Source organism: Phyllostomus discolor, chromosome 5, assembly GCF_004126475.2.
Source record: "Phyllostomus discolor isolate MPI-MPIP mPhyDis1 chromosome 5, mPhyDis1.pri.v3, whole genome shotgun sequence".
NCBI classification, from domain to species: domain Eukaryota; kingdom Metazoa; phylum Chordata; class Mammalia; order Chiroptera; family Phyllostomidae; genus Phyllostomus; species Phyllostomus discolor.
Window position 1 is genome coordinate 33,582,644 of NC_040907.2, and position 12,657 is coordinate 33,595,300.

At 44.8% G+C, this 12,657-nt stretch overlaps 1 long non-coding RNA gene across 1 annotated transcript; it reads right to left on the bottom strand.

Annotated features, from left to right (window-relative positions):
• Positions 1–1,140: 1,140 nt before the first annotated feature.
• On the bottom strand, positions 1,141–10,861 carry LOC118500616. The gene is made up of 3 exons (XR_004903191.1): positions 10,746–10,861; positions 4,169–4,229; positions 1,141–1,332 (listed from the first exon to the last, which is right to left on the bottom strand). It is a non-coding gene; the product is annotated as an uncharacterized LOC118500616 (long non-coding RNA).
• Positions 10,862–12,657: the final 1,796 nt, after the last annotated feature.

Genomic DNA, 12,657 nt, shown 5'->3' on the forward strand with positions numbered 1-12,657 from the left:
CCACCAGACTGTCTTCCGTAGTGGCTGCACCAGTCTACATTCTCACCAGCAGGGAATGAGGGTTCCCTTTTCTCCACAGCCTCTGTAACATTTCTTATTACTTGTCTTGTTGATAACAGCCATGTTAATGGGAGTGAGGTGGTACCTTTCTTCTTTTTGTTAATGTCACTGAATCCTCACATGCATCCCAAGAGGGGGTCTGATGCTAAAGGACTGGCCATTACAGAAAATTTCCATTTCAGGATGATAAGAAATAGAGCCAGGTGTGCTGAGAGATGAATCTGAGTGGTTTGCAGGGAAGACATGGCTCAGGCCTTAAGAGGCACAGGTAAGGAGTTTGTGCTATAAAAGCTACTACAGGGTCTTATTCCAGCCAGTGGTGTGGGCAGAGTCAAATCTGTATTTTAGGAAGATCACTTTGGTGCAGGTGTGCCGGCTGAGCTGAAGTGTGAGGCCAGATGGGAGGTGACTGTGGCTGTAATCCAGGAGACAGATAATGAGAGGCAGGGCCAGCAAACTCCAAGTTTAAATGTCCAAAGATGTCTAAGGTGCTGGTTCTCATAGTATTTAGCACATACCTGACAGCATTGTTATTAATATTGATTAATAATAGTCATAAAAACAGCAATAGTGAGAATAATAACAGTACCACTTTATGAAATAATACAATGTGTGATATAATGTGCTTTGCCCACATTATCTCATTTAATCCTCATAACTGTCCTACCAGGTAGGTGCTCTGACTAACCCCATTTTACAAATGAGAAAACTGAGGTCCAGGGAACTGACATGTTTTGCCCAAGGTCACACTGAAAACACATAAATTCAAGATTTCAAGGCACAACTGTCCAACTCCAGAGCTCAAGCTCATTAAGCCTCCACACCAATTGCCTTGGAGGAATTTCTGTACTGTCCTGGGCACAGAGAATCAGGAGAAGCCCATGTTGGCTGGCCCTGCAGGACCAAGTGGCAGGTTTATTGTATGTCAGGGTCACTGAGGGAGAAGAGCTCCAATGGAAGGGCCAGTGCAGCCTCTGTGCCCTGAAGTTGCCTTCCACTGATACAAGCTAAGGCTGACTTGGGGAGAGTGGAGGTGGGGAGGGGCTTGGGGACTGGGATGCCCTCCCCCAAGCCCCTTGCCTCCCCAGGTTTTGGCCCTTGGTGCTTCTAGGATCACTCTTCCTCCCAGCTTTGTGCAGTGGAGCCATCCAGCTTCCTCCAGAGACCACCATCTCTCTTCTAATTGGTGGAAAATTGGTTGCTAACTGTCAGGAAATCACCGATTTTCCATCCATTACTGGGGGGACCAAGGCTGTGTAGCTGTGGGGGCCCCTGGGTGGGAAGCAGATGCTGATTAGGCCTTGCAGTTAATGATTAGGTTTGTGGACCTCCTCAGGCGGTGCTCCCAGACTGCTTATTAACTCCCTGTGAAGACCCATTGGGTAGGAGATATTGGTTAAATAGGACGCAGAGCCACAAAAGAGTTACTATTCATTAGGCTTTGGTTGTGGGAAGGGAGGAGACTGGGGAAAAAATACTGCGGCCTCAACCCAGGAATGTTAAACAGCCCCATAAGTTGGCAGAGAACTTTATAATTGTTGCTATTAAAATATATGTATTTATATAGGTGATTTGTTGGAGGAAAGAATGTCGGCATTTGAGGGAGATCCCTGCTATGATCTCACCCAGGATTAAGTTGTTAGGGACTAGATATTAATTAAGGCTGAGGGCCCCAATCCCTTCCTAATTAGCTCATGGAGTATAATTTGCTACTGTTATAATCACCTCCAATTTGCCTGGAGCTTTCCTCCAGCTGAATTGGGTGAGTTTTACCCCATTTCATGAGCAGAGGGAAGAGGGGAAGAAGGAGGCCTGGGTTCCACTCGCACCCCTCTTCCCTGCTGGTGAGGAAGGGGCTCCTCTCTCCAGTTTCCTCATCTGCAGCAAAGGGGTAGGTAAGGTAAAGGGGTGGGACATGTTTGGGAAGCCATCCTCAACTGAAATGTTCTGCAACCCACAGCATTGATAAAAATTCAATGCTGGCTTGAGGTTGGGGCTACACTGATGCCCAGTTTCTGCATTCTTCACACCCCAAGAAATTCAAAGTCTTTTCCAAAGGGAAGACAAGGAGTTCTACTATGGGGCCCAAAGCTCAATTGCCAACAGGGCTCTCTTCTGAAGGTCAGGAAAGGAGGTCATTTGTCAGTCTCCATGACAGGAAGAAGTATGTACCCAGAAGTTCTCACCCTAGTGGACCCCCATGTCTTCTGAGAAGTCCATCTCTGTTGACTGAGCACTATGTGTTCATGCTGTCTCTGCTCTAGAAATTCCTCCCTTGTGCTCTTCACTTACCTGGCAAACTTCTATGCATCCTTTAGCACCCAGTTCAAATATCCCTTTGTAATTAAAGCTTTCCTGATTGTCCCAGGAAAGTCTAGTTAGGCCATCCTCTAAACTGCTTTTCTTGACTCTTCTATTCAGACATTCAGCTAATCTTGCCTTCCAAGATGATTGTTCATGCCTTGGTTGCACCTATCAAACTGTGAACTTCTTGAGGGCAGGATATGTCTTGAATAAGACATGCCATGTCTTATTCAACTTGGAATCTGCAGAGCTCATCCCAAAGTAGGTGTCAAAGTTGGCTGAGCTCATTTTGTTTTTTGGCTTATGCGGTCTTTGAGAAGGGGTGTCCAGTCTTTTGCCTCTGGTATGAAGAGAAAAATGGGTTTTGAGAGCAAGTGGTACCCTGGTCCTTGTATGGTCTCTGGGACTGTGAGGTGTGGACCTTGTTCTCAGCCCGGATTCAGGCATTTAAGAGGGAGTCCTATGTCCCCACCCTGCTTGGGGATTCTGGGGTTGAGAGAAACAATTTGAGAAGGCACAGCCTCAATCTTCCTCTCCCCTTCCTCCTGAGGTCCTTAACACAGACCTGGGAATACAAATGGGTTTTGCAGGAGAAAGGGAGGCTATTTTGCACGGAATTCAATTGGCCTTGATGGAATCCACAAAAGAGACTGAGAAAGGCCCTTCAAACCCAGGCAGCTAGGCAGGGGAGTTTGCCTGCAGCTCCCCAGGCTGGGAGCAGAGGATCAAAAGCAAGAAAGGTTCTGCCGACTGGAAATATAAACAGGTTCAAGAAGGGCTTAAAGAAATTCCTGGATGACAGATCCCTCACAGGTAACAGGTCATTAATAACCATGAAAGATAATGATGATAATAATAATAATTAATAATACCTCCAAGAGAGCTTTTATACTTTTTAAAAGCCTTTTTTTTTTCCTTGCCACTATCTTGTTAGATACTCTTCATCCATTTGCAGTGGACCTACATGCTCAGGAAGGTGAAGGAACTTGCCTGAGGCCACACGTTGTTCAGAGCAGAGCCCGCATTAGGTCTGAGAAGTTCTTGACATCAGAGAAAGCATGCAATGTGTCCTGAGCTATGGCCCCATTTCTGCCCCTACAACCCCATGTCAGTCCTGTGCTGTCACACTGCTTTGGTGAGCTTTTCATGGAAGGTGTGCACAGGGTCCTCGTCCTGCTCTGTCAGTATTGTGCCATTTGCCATTGAACATGACTCTTCCTCTCACTTCAGTTTCCCCATTTGACAATAAGGTGGTGGTTGGATATTCTGGAAAGTTAATCTCTTGGATCCACTGTTTCATTTTGGTAAAGTGGGGTTGTAGGAGGGCCTGTCACTTCTATGAGGACTAAATGACACAGTACCTGTAATGTGCTAATGTGCTTAACAACCTGCCCGGCACATAGTGTGCACTCAAAAAATATGAAATTTGGGCAATGCCTGGTGAAAGCAACCCCGAGAGTGAGGCCCTCAGGGCTGGTGCAGCCAGGCTGAGGGGGCCAATGTGTTGTCTGCTGGCTGACTATCTATTGTTCTCCCACTCAAGGGTTTTCCACTGAGGGTTCTGGTGGACTTCTGGAGGAATCTTCCTAGAGTTTTATGGACTCTTTGCAATGGTTCTTTAGAAACTTATTGGTGATCTGGGGTATCTTGCTAAAGTTCTGAAGAGGCTATTTTACAAGTGGAGTGAGGCTTTGGAAAGTTTGTAAATTCACCAGATGTGCCCACATCTGCAATGTGTGAGGCTATGTGTTCTGAAGCCAGTTTCTCTTATTTTATCCTTGCATTACCCTGTTCTCTGCAGCACTTGTTCTCAAGTGAAAATCAAGGTTCCTCTTTGGTGGGGTGAAAGGGATCAGTGCTGCCACCTATGGATAGGAAAGTGATTAGTTTTATTTCTTGGAGAGCCTGTTTAAGAGAGGCAGAAAAAGAGAGGAGAGAAAAGAGGGCAGATAAAAGAGAGGAGTTACCAACCCCACCTACTTTCCTCATCTTATTACCCTAGTATTAAAAAATGTATTATTGTTCACCACTATTGTCTTCAGATTCCCCACCTTAATGGAAATCTCTGGTTGTAAAGCAGGATGCATATGGTGCCATTTCCATTTAGAACTACGACTGGAGCCTCAACTCCATCACACTGCGTAGTATAGGGTACAAAATGATTAAGTATATGTTTATTAACTGGTATTTATATGTTGTGGAATTGCTTTGGCATTGAATCAAAATTTGTGAAGGTCTTGTGCAAAGCTTTGGTTTAGTAAATCCCATTAGGATAGGATGATTCAAAGGGAGGTACCAAACATTGTTTGGTCAAGTGGGGAATTCTGTCACATTGCAAAGATGGCATATTCTGGGGTCAGAGGTGCAATCTGGCTAGTGTGGAAGCAAGGAGAAGAGATGCGAGTCCCGGAGCTCCAGGCCCCATGGTGGAGTTGTGTGGTTGCCAGTTTTCCCTTGCCATGAAGAACTAACTGTACGTGAACCTACACTGGACAACCTGCATGTACAGAGCTAACACAGACTGAGAAAAACAAGCACGTATAGACTATTCTTAGGGGAACATATGCTAGAGGACCACAAAGAGCCAAGGGAATGTTTTCTAGTATTAAAGGAGGAACAGGAGCTCAGAATGGGGAAGTGTCCTTTGAAGTGCCCTAACAGGTAGAGAGAAGAGCCAGGACTAGAACCCAGGCCCCCTAGCCCCTCACCATAGGCTCTCTGGGAAGACTTTCACAGCAGCTAACCTCCTGGAACAGGACCTTGCTCTCTATCCAAAGCTCCCTTTCCCTGAGGGCTACAGAGATGGAGCTTAATCTTTAATGAACTGGCTTTCAGTTTAACTTCCCCCTTGGCAATGATTAATACCCAGTGACCTAGTCTGGCATCTGGTGATCCTGACCAGGACTGACCCATGAGAGTGTTGGTGGACTCCAGGCCCAAGTATGGGCTCATATACAGCTGGATGAGGTTTGAGGGGTGCTGAAATGTTCTCCTACCTAAAAGAATCTCTTCTGTCCTGTACCTGGAATACTGTCATTGGATATCATCCTTCCAAAGTAGGATATCACAAAAGCTTCTTGGTTAGGGGGACAAAGAATATAGGTGGTGTAAAAAATCCTGTTTGGACTATTAATTTCATAGTTCTTGTGTCCAGCAGCTCAGAGGAATGACAGGATTCATGCTTTCTAGTAAAAGGTTAACAATCTAGTGTGGCATCACTGGATCCATAGCACAACCAGACAGTAAGCTTCTTATGGGCAAGGGCAGGGCCTAGAGAGCAGAGACGTGTGGAGAGAGAACTCCGAGGTTCAGATCTGGGAAGGCCTCAGTGCAAAGCCTAGCTCTGATAGTCCCTGGCAGTGAGAATGTGGGTAAGCCTCTTTCAGCCTCAGTTTGTTGTCTATCAGGTGAGGAACAGAGTACTCCAGACTCTTCTGAAGATGAGAGAGACAGTACATGTAAAGTACCTGGCCTAGAGGAGGCATGGACTAGATGGGTTTCTTTTCTACAGTTTTTTCTGTTCTCTGACTTGCCTTAGCAACCCTCTTTAGAGAGGAAGAGAAGATTCCAGGTTCATCCGAGAAGGAAGGTTTTTTTTCCTCACATGTTCTGGGATGTTTATAAGGAATGGTTGTCTATTTGTGAGACTAGACAGTTAGCTCCATCCTTTCCTGTCCTTTGAGGCAGGGCTGACCGGTGAGCAGGGCTGGGGCTGCCTCCCTCAGTATCTGCCTACCTCTTCTGATGATTGTAAACACTGAGAGCTGAGCAAGTGCCTTAGTCTGAGTCCCTTGCCGACTCTTGTGTTGCATCTTAGCATCAGCTGGCACCAGCATTGGGCTTGGCAGCAGCTCCATCCCAACTCCTGGTCTGGGGCTCAGTGCCCACTGCCATTTTCCTGGGATCGCTGAGATGAAGCCTTGTGTGAAGGCAGGAAAGTGGCTGCTATGACCTCCCCAGGGAGGATTGATTGGGCAGCTGGGTTGGGGGTCAGGCAGGCTGAAGCAGAGAACCATGAAGCCCCCAGCGGAAGCCGTGGCTCCTTTTCTGTTTTGGTTTTGCTTTTGTGGGCTTTTCATTTCAGAAGTTAATCTAGTTAATGCCAACAATGTCATTTTGGCAAGCCAGCAATTTCCTTTTGCCCTTTATTTAATGAGCTCCTGCCCCCACTCCAATCTCTATAATAAAAGGCATGCAGGTGAGTAATTACAGAGGTGTAAAATAGGGGTGCTGGGCCATGGCCAGCTGAACATTCTGGAGCATCTGTTGGGGAGGATTCTGGGGAACTACTCAGCTCCACTGTTCTGTTCCAGGTAGGGATATTGAAGCTTAGGGATGGCAAGGAACTTACAGAAGTCTACGTAGCAGGTAGAAATAAGAACAAGAAGGAAAGGACCAGCTGAGGTCCTTTCCATTACTGAGTGCCAATTTGATATCCTTACCTACATCCTACAGAGCATTGCTGTAGGAGCTCTCACCTGCTATCAATCCACACATTTAGATACTCATCCATCCATCCACCATGTGCTCTGTGGATACTTACTGAGCACCTGCTATATGCAAGGCACTGGAAATACAGTAGAGCCCAAGACTGTCACAGTCTTGTCCTCATAGACATTTTCATCTTAAATTACATTCTCAGACTCAAATTCATGGAGGCACACCATGTGAACAGATTATTTCAATATAGGATGGCAAATGCTATGTTTATTATAAGCATTGGACCCCTAATTTTTCCTGTGGGGCCATAGCAAACTTTTTGGAGGGAAGAGTAAGTCATTATAATGAGTCTTGGAAGACAGGAAAAGGTGGTATGCTATAACATAAGAAGTTTTTAAAAGAACCTGGAAGGATATTTACCCAAATGTTAACAGTGTTTATCTCTGGGGAATAGGATTTGCAAGATAGTGAGTGAGAGAGGTAGAGGACAAATTTTTACTTTCTACTTTCCACCTTTGGTATTATTTGAATTAGAGTATGTATGTATTGGAATTTTAATTTAAAAAGATATTGCTATTTGAAAAAAAATTGTGTAGACTATTTAAGGAACATCAAGTGGCTCCATGTGACAAGTGCAGGGTATTGGAGGGAGAGAGGGGAGAATGAGACTGTGGAGGTCAGCTGGGAAGTCTAAGAAGATCCTGAAATTCTGTGTTAAGGAATTTGTATTTTATCCATAAAGGTCCATTGAGGCAAGAGCAGAGGACACTTTCAGAGAGCCTAGCAGTGCCTGGCACATATTAGATACTCAATCTATACCCAATGTTGAATAAATGGCAATGGCCACATAATGTGGTATCACCTAAGGACTGAAGCACAGGGCTATGAAGTTGTGGTGATTCACTGCCATGTGTCGATGGCAGTGATTGGACAGTTGGGAAGGCACTATGAGAAAATGTGTACCTGCAGAAGTGGGTAAAGGGTATGGGGAATCCATATGAAGAGAGAAAGAAATGCTGTGGTTTTTCTCAGACCAGAGGAGCACAGAATGGGTCCAGACCGATTAACTTGGGCATAAGTTTACAACCATGGAGAGTATGTTTTCATATGAGAAAGTTCCCAGGACATAGGCTTTTCCAGACCAGACTAGAGTTTTTGGTGTCCTTTGTGGCCACAAACCCATCAAAGCAGGTTACCATCACTTTTGCCCCCCAGATGTGTTTACTTCAATCTCTCTTGTTTTCAGTACATCCTCAACACCACAGCAGGAGGGAGCCCCTGAAAATGCAGTTCTGACCATGTTGCCTCCTTGCTTGAATCCTTCACAATAAAGGTCAGCCCCTTCCCTCACTTTGGCTTAGGAAGACTTTTTGATCTGTCCCTTGTTGATTTCTCTAAGCTCATCTACTACAGTCTGTTACACAAACCCTACTCTGCAGCCAACTCCATTGCTCTCAGTTAACTGAGTTATTTCATGCCTCTCTCCCTCTTTGTCTGTATCACCTCTTTCCTTCTCTGGGGTTGATCCCACCCTCACACACCTTCCCTCTACCTCACATTTGCCTGATTGACACCTAGCCCTCCTTTAAGATTTAATTTTTGAGTTATCTCCCCCGCCCCCCAAAGCCTTTTCTGATCACATCTCCACTCCTGCCTATACTTCACTGCCCTGTATGGATTTGGTCATGCCCTCCCTAGCACCTTGTGCCCAAAGTGCTCTGTACTGGTGGCCCTGGGAAAAACACAGATGAGGGCCAATCTTGGCCTGCACTATCTGGGAAACCCCAGGGCCAGTGCACCCAGTGGACAAGTATAGGCCACCTGGGAGCACTACCACCCTACTCCTGCACAGCTGATCTTCCAAGGAGGGTGAAGGTTAGTGGTCAGTGGTAACAGGCAATCCTTACAGCTGACTTGCTTGGGTAAATCCCTTCCATTGATCTATCAACAGCAACCAAGACTCAAATACAAGAGGAGGGTGTGCTTAGCCCACACAAAGGGTGCACCTCAAGTACGCAGCTTGGGTGATAGGGGAGGCTGTATCACTGGACCCTACAGGATGCCTACTGCATTAAGCCACACAACCAAGACATGGAGTCAAAGCAGCTCTACTTAATACATAGAAAGAAACACAGGGAGGCTGCCAAAATAAGGAGACAAAGAAACATGGTCCAAAAGAAAGAACAGATAAAAACTCCAGAAAAAGAGCTAAGTGAAATGAAAATAAGCAATCTATCAGATGCAGAGTTCAAAACACTGTTTATAAGCATGTTCAAGGAACTTAGTGAGGACCTCAACAGCATAAAGAAGACCCAGTCAGAAATGAATGATTCACTAATTAAAATAAAGAGCAACTTACAGGGAAACGATAGTACAGTGGATGAAGCCAAGAATCAGATCAATGATTTGGAACATAAGGAAGCAAAAAACAACCAGTCAAAACAAGAAGAAAAAGGAATCCAAAAAAAATGAGGATAGTATAAGCAGCTTCTGGGACAACTTCAAGAAGTTCAACATCTGCATTATATAGGTGCCAGAAGAAGAGAAAGAGCAAGAGATTGGAAATGTGTTTGAAAAAATAATGAAAGAAAACTTCCCTAATTTGGTGAAGGAAATAGACATGCAACTCTGGGAAGCACAAAGGGTCCCAAACAAGATGGGTACAAAGAGGCCCACTCAAGATACATCATAATCAAAATTCTAAAGGTTAAAGAAAAAGAGAGAATCTGAAAAGCAGCAAGAGAAAAGCAGTTAGTTACCTGCAGGGGAGTCCCATAAGAGAGTCAGCTGATTTCTCAAAAGAAACTTTGCAGGCTAGAAGGGACTAGCAAAAAGTATTCAAAGTTATAAATAGCAGGGACCTATAATCAAGATTGCTTTACCCAGCAAAGCTATCATTTAGAATATAAGGGCAGATAGAGAGCTTCCAATACAAGAAAAAACTAAATAAAGGAGTTCATCATAGCCAAACCATTATTTTATGAAATGTTAAAGGGACTTACTAAGAAAAAGAATATCAAAACTCTGAACAATAAAATGGCAAAAACACACATACCTATCAACACTTGAATCTAAGAAACAAACTAAGCAAACAAGAAGAACAGAGTCAGAATCATGGATATAGAAAGTGTTTTGAATGATGGGAGGGGGATGTGTGGAATGGGTGAAGAAGTGGGGGGATTAAGAAATACACATAGGTAGTTACAGAATAGCCATGGGGGTATAAAGTACAGCATAGGAAATGGAGTAGCCAAAGAATTTATACATATGACCCATGGACATGAACAATGGTGTGGGGGGCTGCCTGAGGGAGTGGGAAGTGCTAGGTGAAGGAGGGGGAAGGGGGAAAATCAGGATAACTATAACAGCATAATCAATAAAATATTTAAAAAATAAAACAAAAAATACAATGCTCTGTACTATTAAGCAGATCTACTAGTAAAGCACCATGACACCTTACTCAACTTAGTATTTGCATATAAACCTCTCTCATGCCCCATTTCTCACTGCCCCCTTTCACCTGGCTATAAGCTCCTCAATGTCAGGGACTATTTTCTGCTACCCTTAACACCTGGCACAGAGGCTAGAACATACTAGGTATTCAGTAAGTATTTGGTGAACCAATGCATGAATGAATAACAGGGCACCTCTATAATGTTTTCTCTTATAAAATGGAAAATCATATCACCTCCCTACCTCCCCTCATCTTGAGGAGCCAGAAGGATCTAAATATCCCTGCAAGAGACAGCCTTCTTCATTAGAAAGGTGCCAGGCAGGGAAGCAGAAGACCTGAGTTCTAATCCTGATTCCTCTGCTCTTGGGTGATGTCCTGCCTTTCTCTGGGCCTCAGTTTCTCCATGTGTACAATGAAGATAGTAATCCTAGTACTGGTTTCCCATAGAAATGTTGTGAAAATCAAAGATGAGACCCAAACCACTTACTACATAAACTCCAGGCAGGATTGAAGTGTCAGCAGGGGAAATGTGGTTGTCTGCCAAGCAGCCAGGCCCAGGGTTTTTTAGGGGGATGGCGGGGCACTTCCACTACTTATGGGGACATGCTCAGGGACTCTTTCTCCCTTCCTCATGCTCACTCATGTTGTGGGGCTCAGAGAATGTTAATTATTAGGCCCTAGCCCACCCGGAGAGCCTCAGATGAAAGCAAGCTCATAGTGTAAAGTCTAATCGATGCCCTGTGCCTGGCGTCAGGGCCCCGGCTCCCTCTGTCTGGAGATGGATCATTAATCCAGACACTCCGACCTGGAACACTGGGCCCAGGAAGTCCTGAAACATTCCTGACCACCCACGGCTCAGACCGGCAACCCCACGAGGCAGCCAGCCTGCCTGCTGCTGAGTCTCAAAATTTTACAATCTCAGTTAGATGAGACACAGAGAGTCTCATCCAGTCCAGTCCAGTAGCTAGTTCAGACTTTCACCAGGGACAGAAATCCAGATTCAGTTTGCAAGCTCCCCTCCAACAGATCATCCAGAGAGGTGTGCCCTGACCAACCACCCTGGACTTGCAGGGGATGGATCTGCTCTGCATGACTTTGGGCCTTGCTTTTTCCTTCTTGACAAGTGAGATAATGTTATCTAACTTTCAGGACTGATATTAGGAATAAATTATTTGGCTTGGAAGTTTTATTTTGAGATTTGTGATGATATTCACATGTGAGCTGTCATTATCTTTGTTAATATTGTGAGCTCCTATCCCTGAGAGGTAATAATTCTTTATCCCCAGTGTCTTGTTCCATTGACAAGGTTTTGCTTCTCTTTTTGAAAATTTATATATACCTGGGGCCTTAAATAGGAAATCAGGAACCCCTGCCTCAAGGCCCTTCTGCCCAAAGCCAGCACCTTCCCCCTTAGCAGCATCTCTTGCCTCTTCCCACCTATCAACTGCTTCCCAGATGCTGAAAACTGACCTTTGCTACCCACTGAGCTTGGCTTATCTGCACTCCTTACACCTTTTCTCTTGGCAAATTTCCACTCATTTTTCAGGGCCCCACTTAATTGTCCCATCTCCTGAGAAGGCTTCTGGATTCCCTGTTACAAACCTATGGTGATGCTGGTTGTTGCTTCCCCCAGGTTTCATGTTGTACTCTCATTACCATAGGACTATGGTATATCGTTTGAGTTTTAGTTATTTTTGTTGTTGTTGAATGAAGAAAGAATATTAAAATGCATCTCCCCAGGAGGATGGGTCTTCTTATAGCTAATTACAACATTGGTCATCGGTTCCTCAGCGTAATGTGTGTTTAACAACTGAGTTCCTGGGTTCTAAACAAAATGTCTCTAGGATTGAGCAGAATGGGACTGAACCTATACTCAACCACTTGAAAGCAGCATAACTGGGGATGTTACTATGTCTTTCCTAGTCTGTTTCTTTGTTTGAGCAATAGGGATATTAACAAAGCCTGCCTCTTAAGGTTTTGTGAGAAAGATAAGAGATGTCTGCACTGAATAGTAGAACATCTTGCCCTGACTCAGGACTGTTAGTCTTACTATCTGTGCCCCAGTTCAGCCTCTCACTGGCTCTCTGTTTCTTTGTCAGTAATTGAACATGATTCTACTATCAGAATTTTGCAGTCTGTGATCCTTGGTCACAATGGCTACAGCATACAGGTTCCTTCTTACTGATTTCACAGATTGACTAAGATGTCTTAGATTGGTCTCAGAGGACCCTTCTAGCTCTGACCTCCTATGGTGCCATGATTCTGAGACCAAGGGAGATGACAAAGGAAGGGCTGTGATGATAGGATGAGGTAGAAGAGGCTGAGCGGATGTCCTGGTCATATTATGGGTCCTTGTTTGAGGATGCCAGGTACCTAGGGCAGGTAGAAAGAGCAGGGCT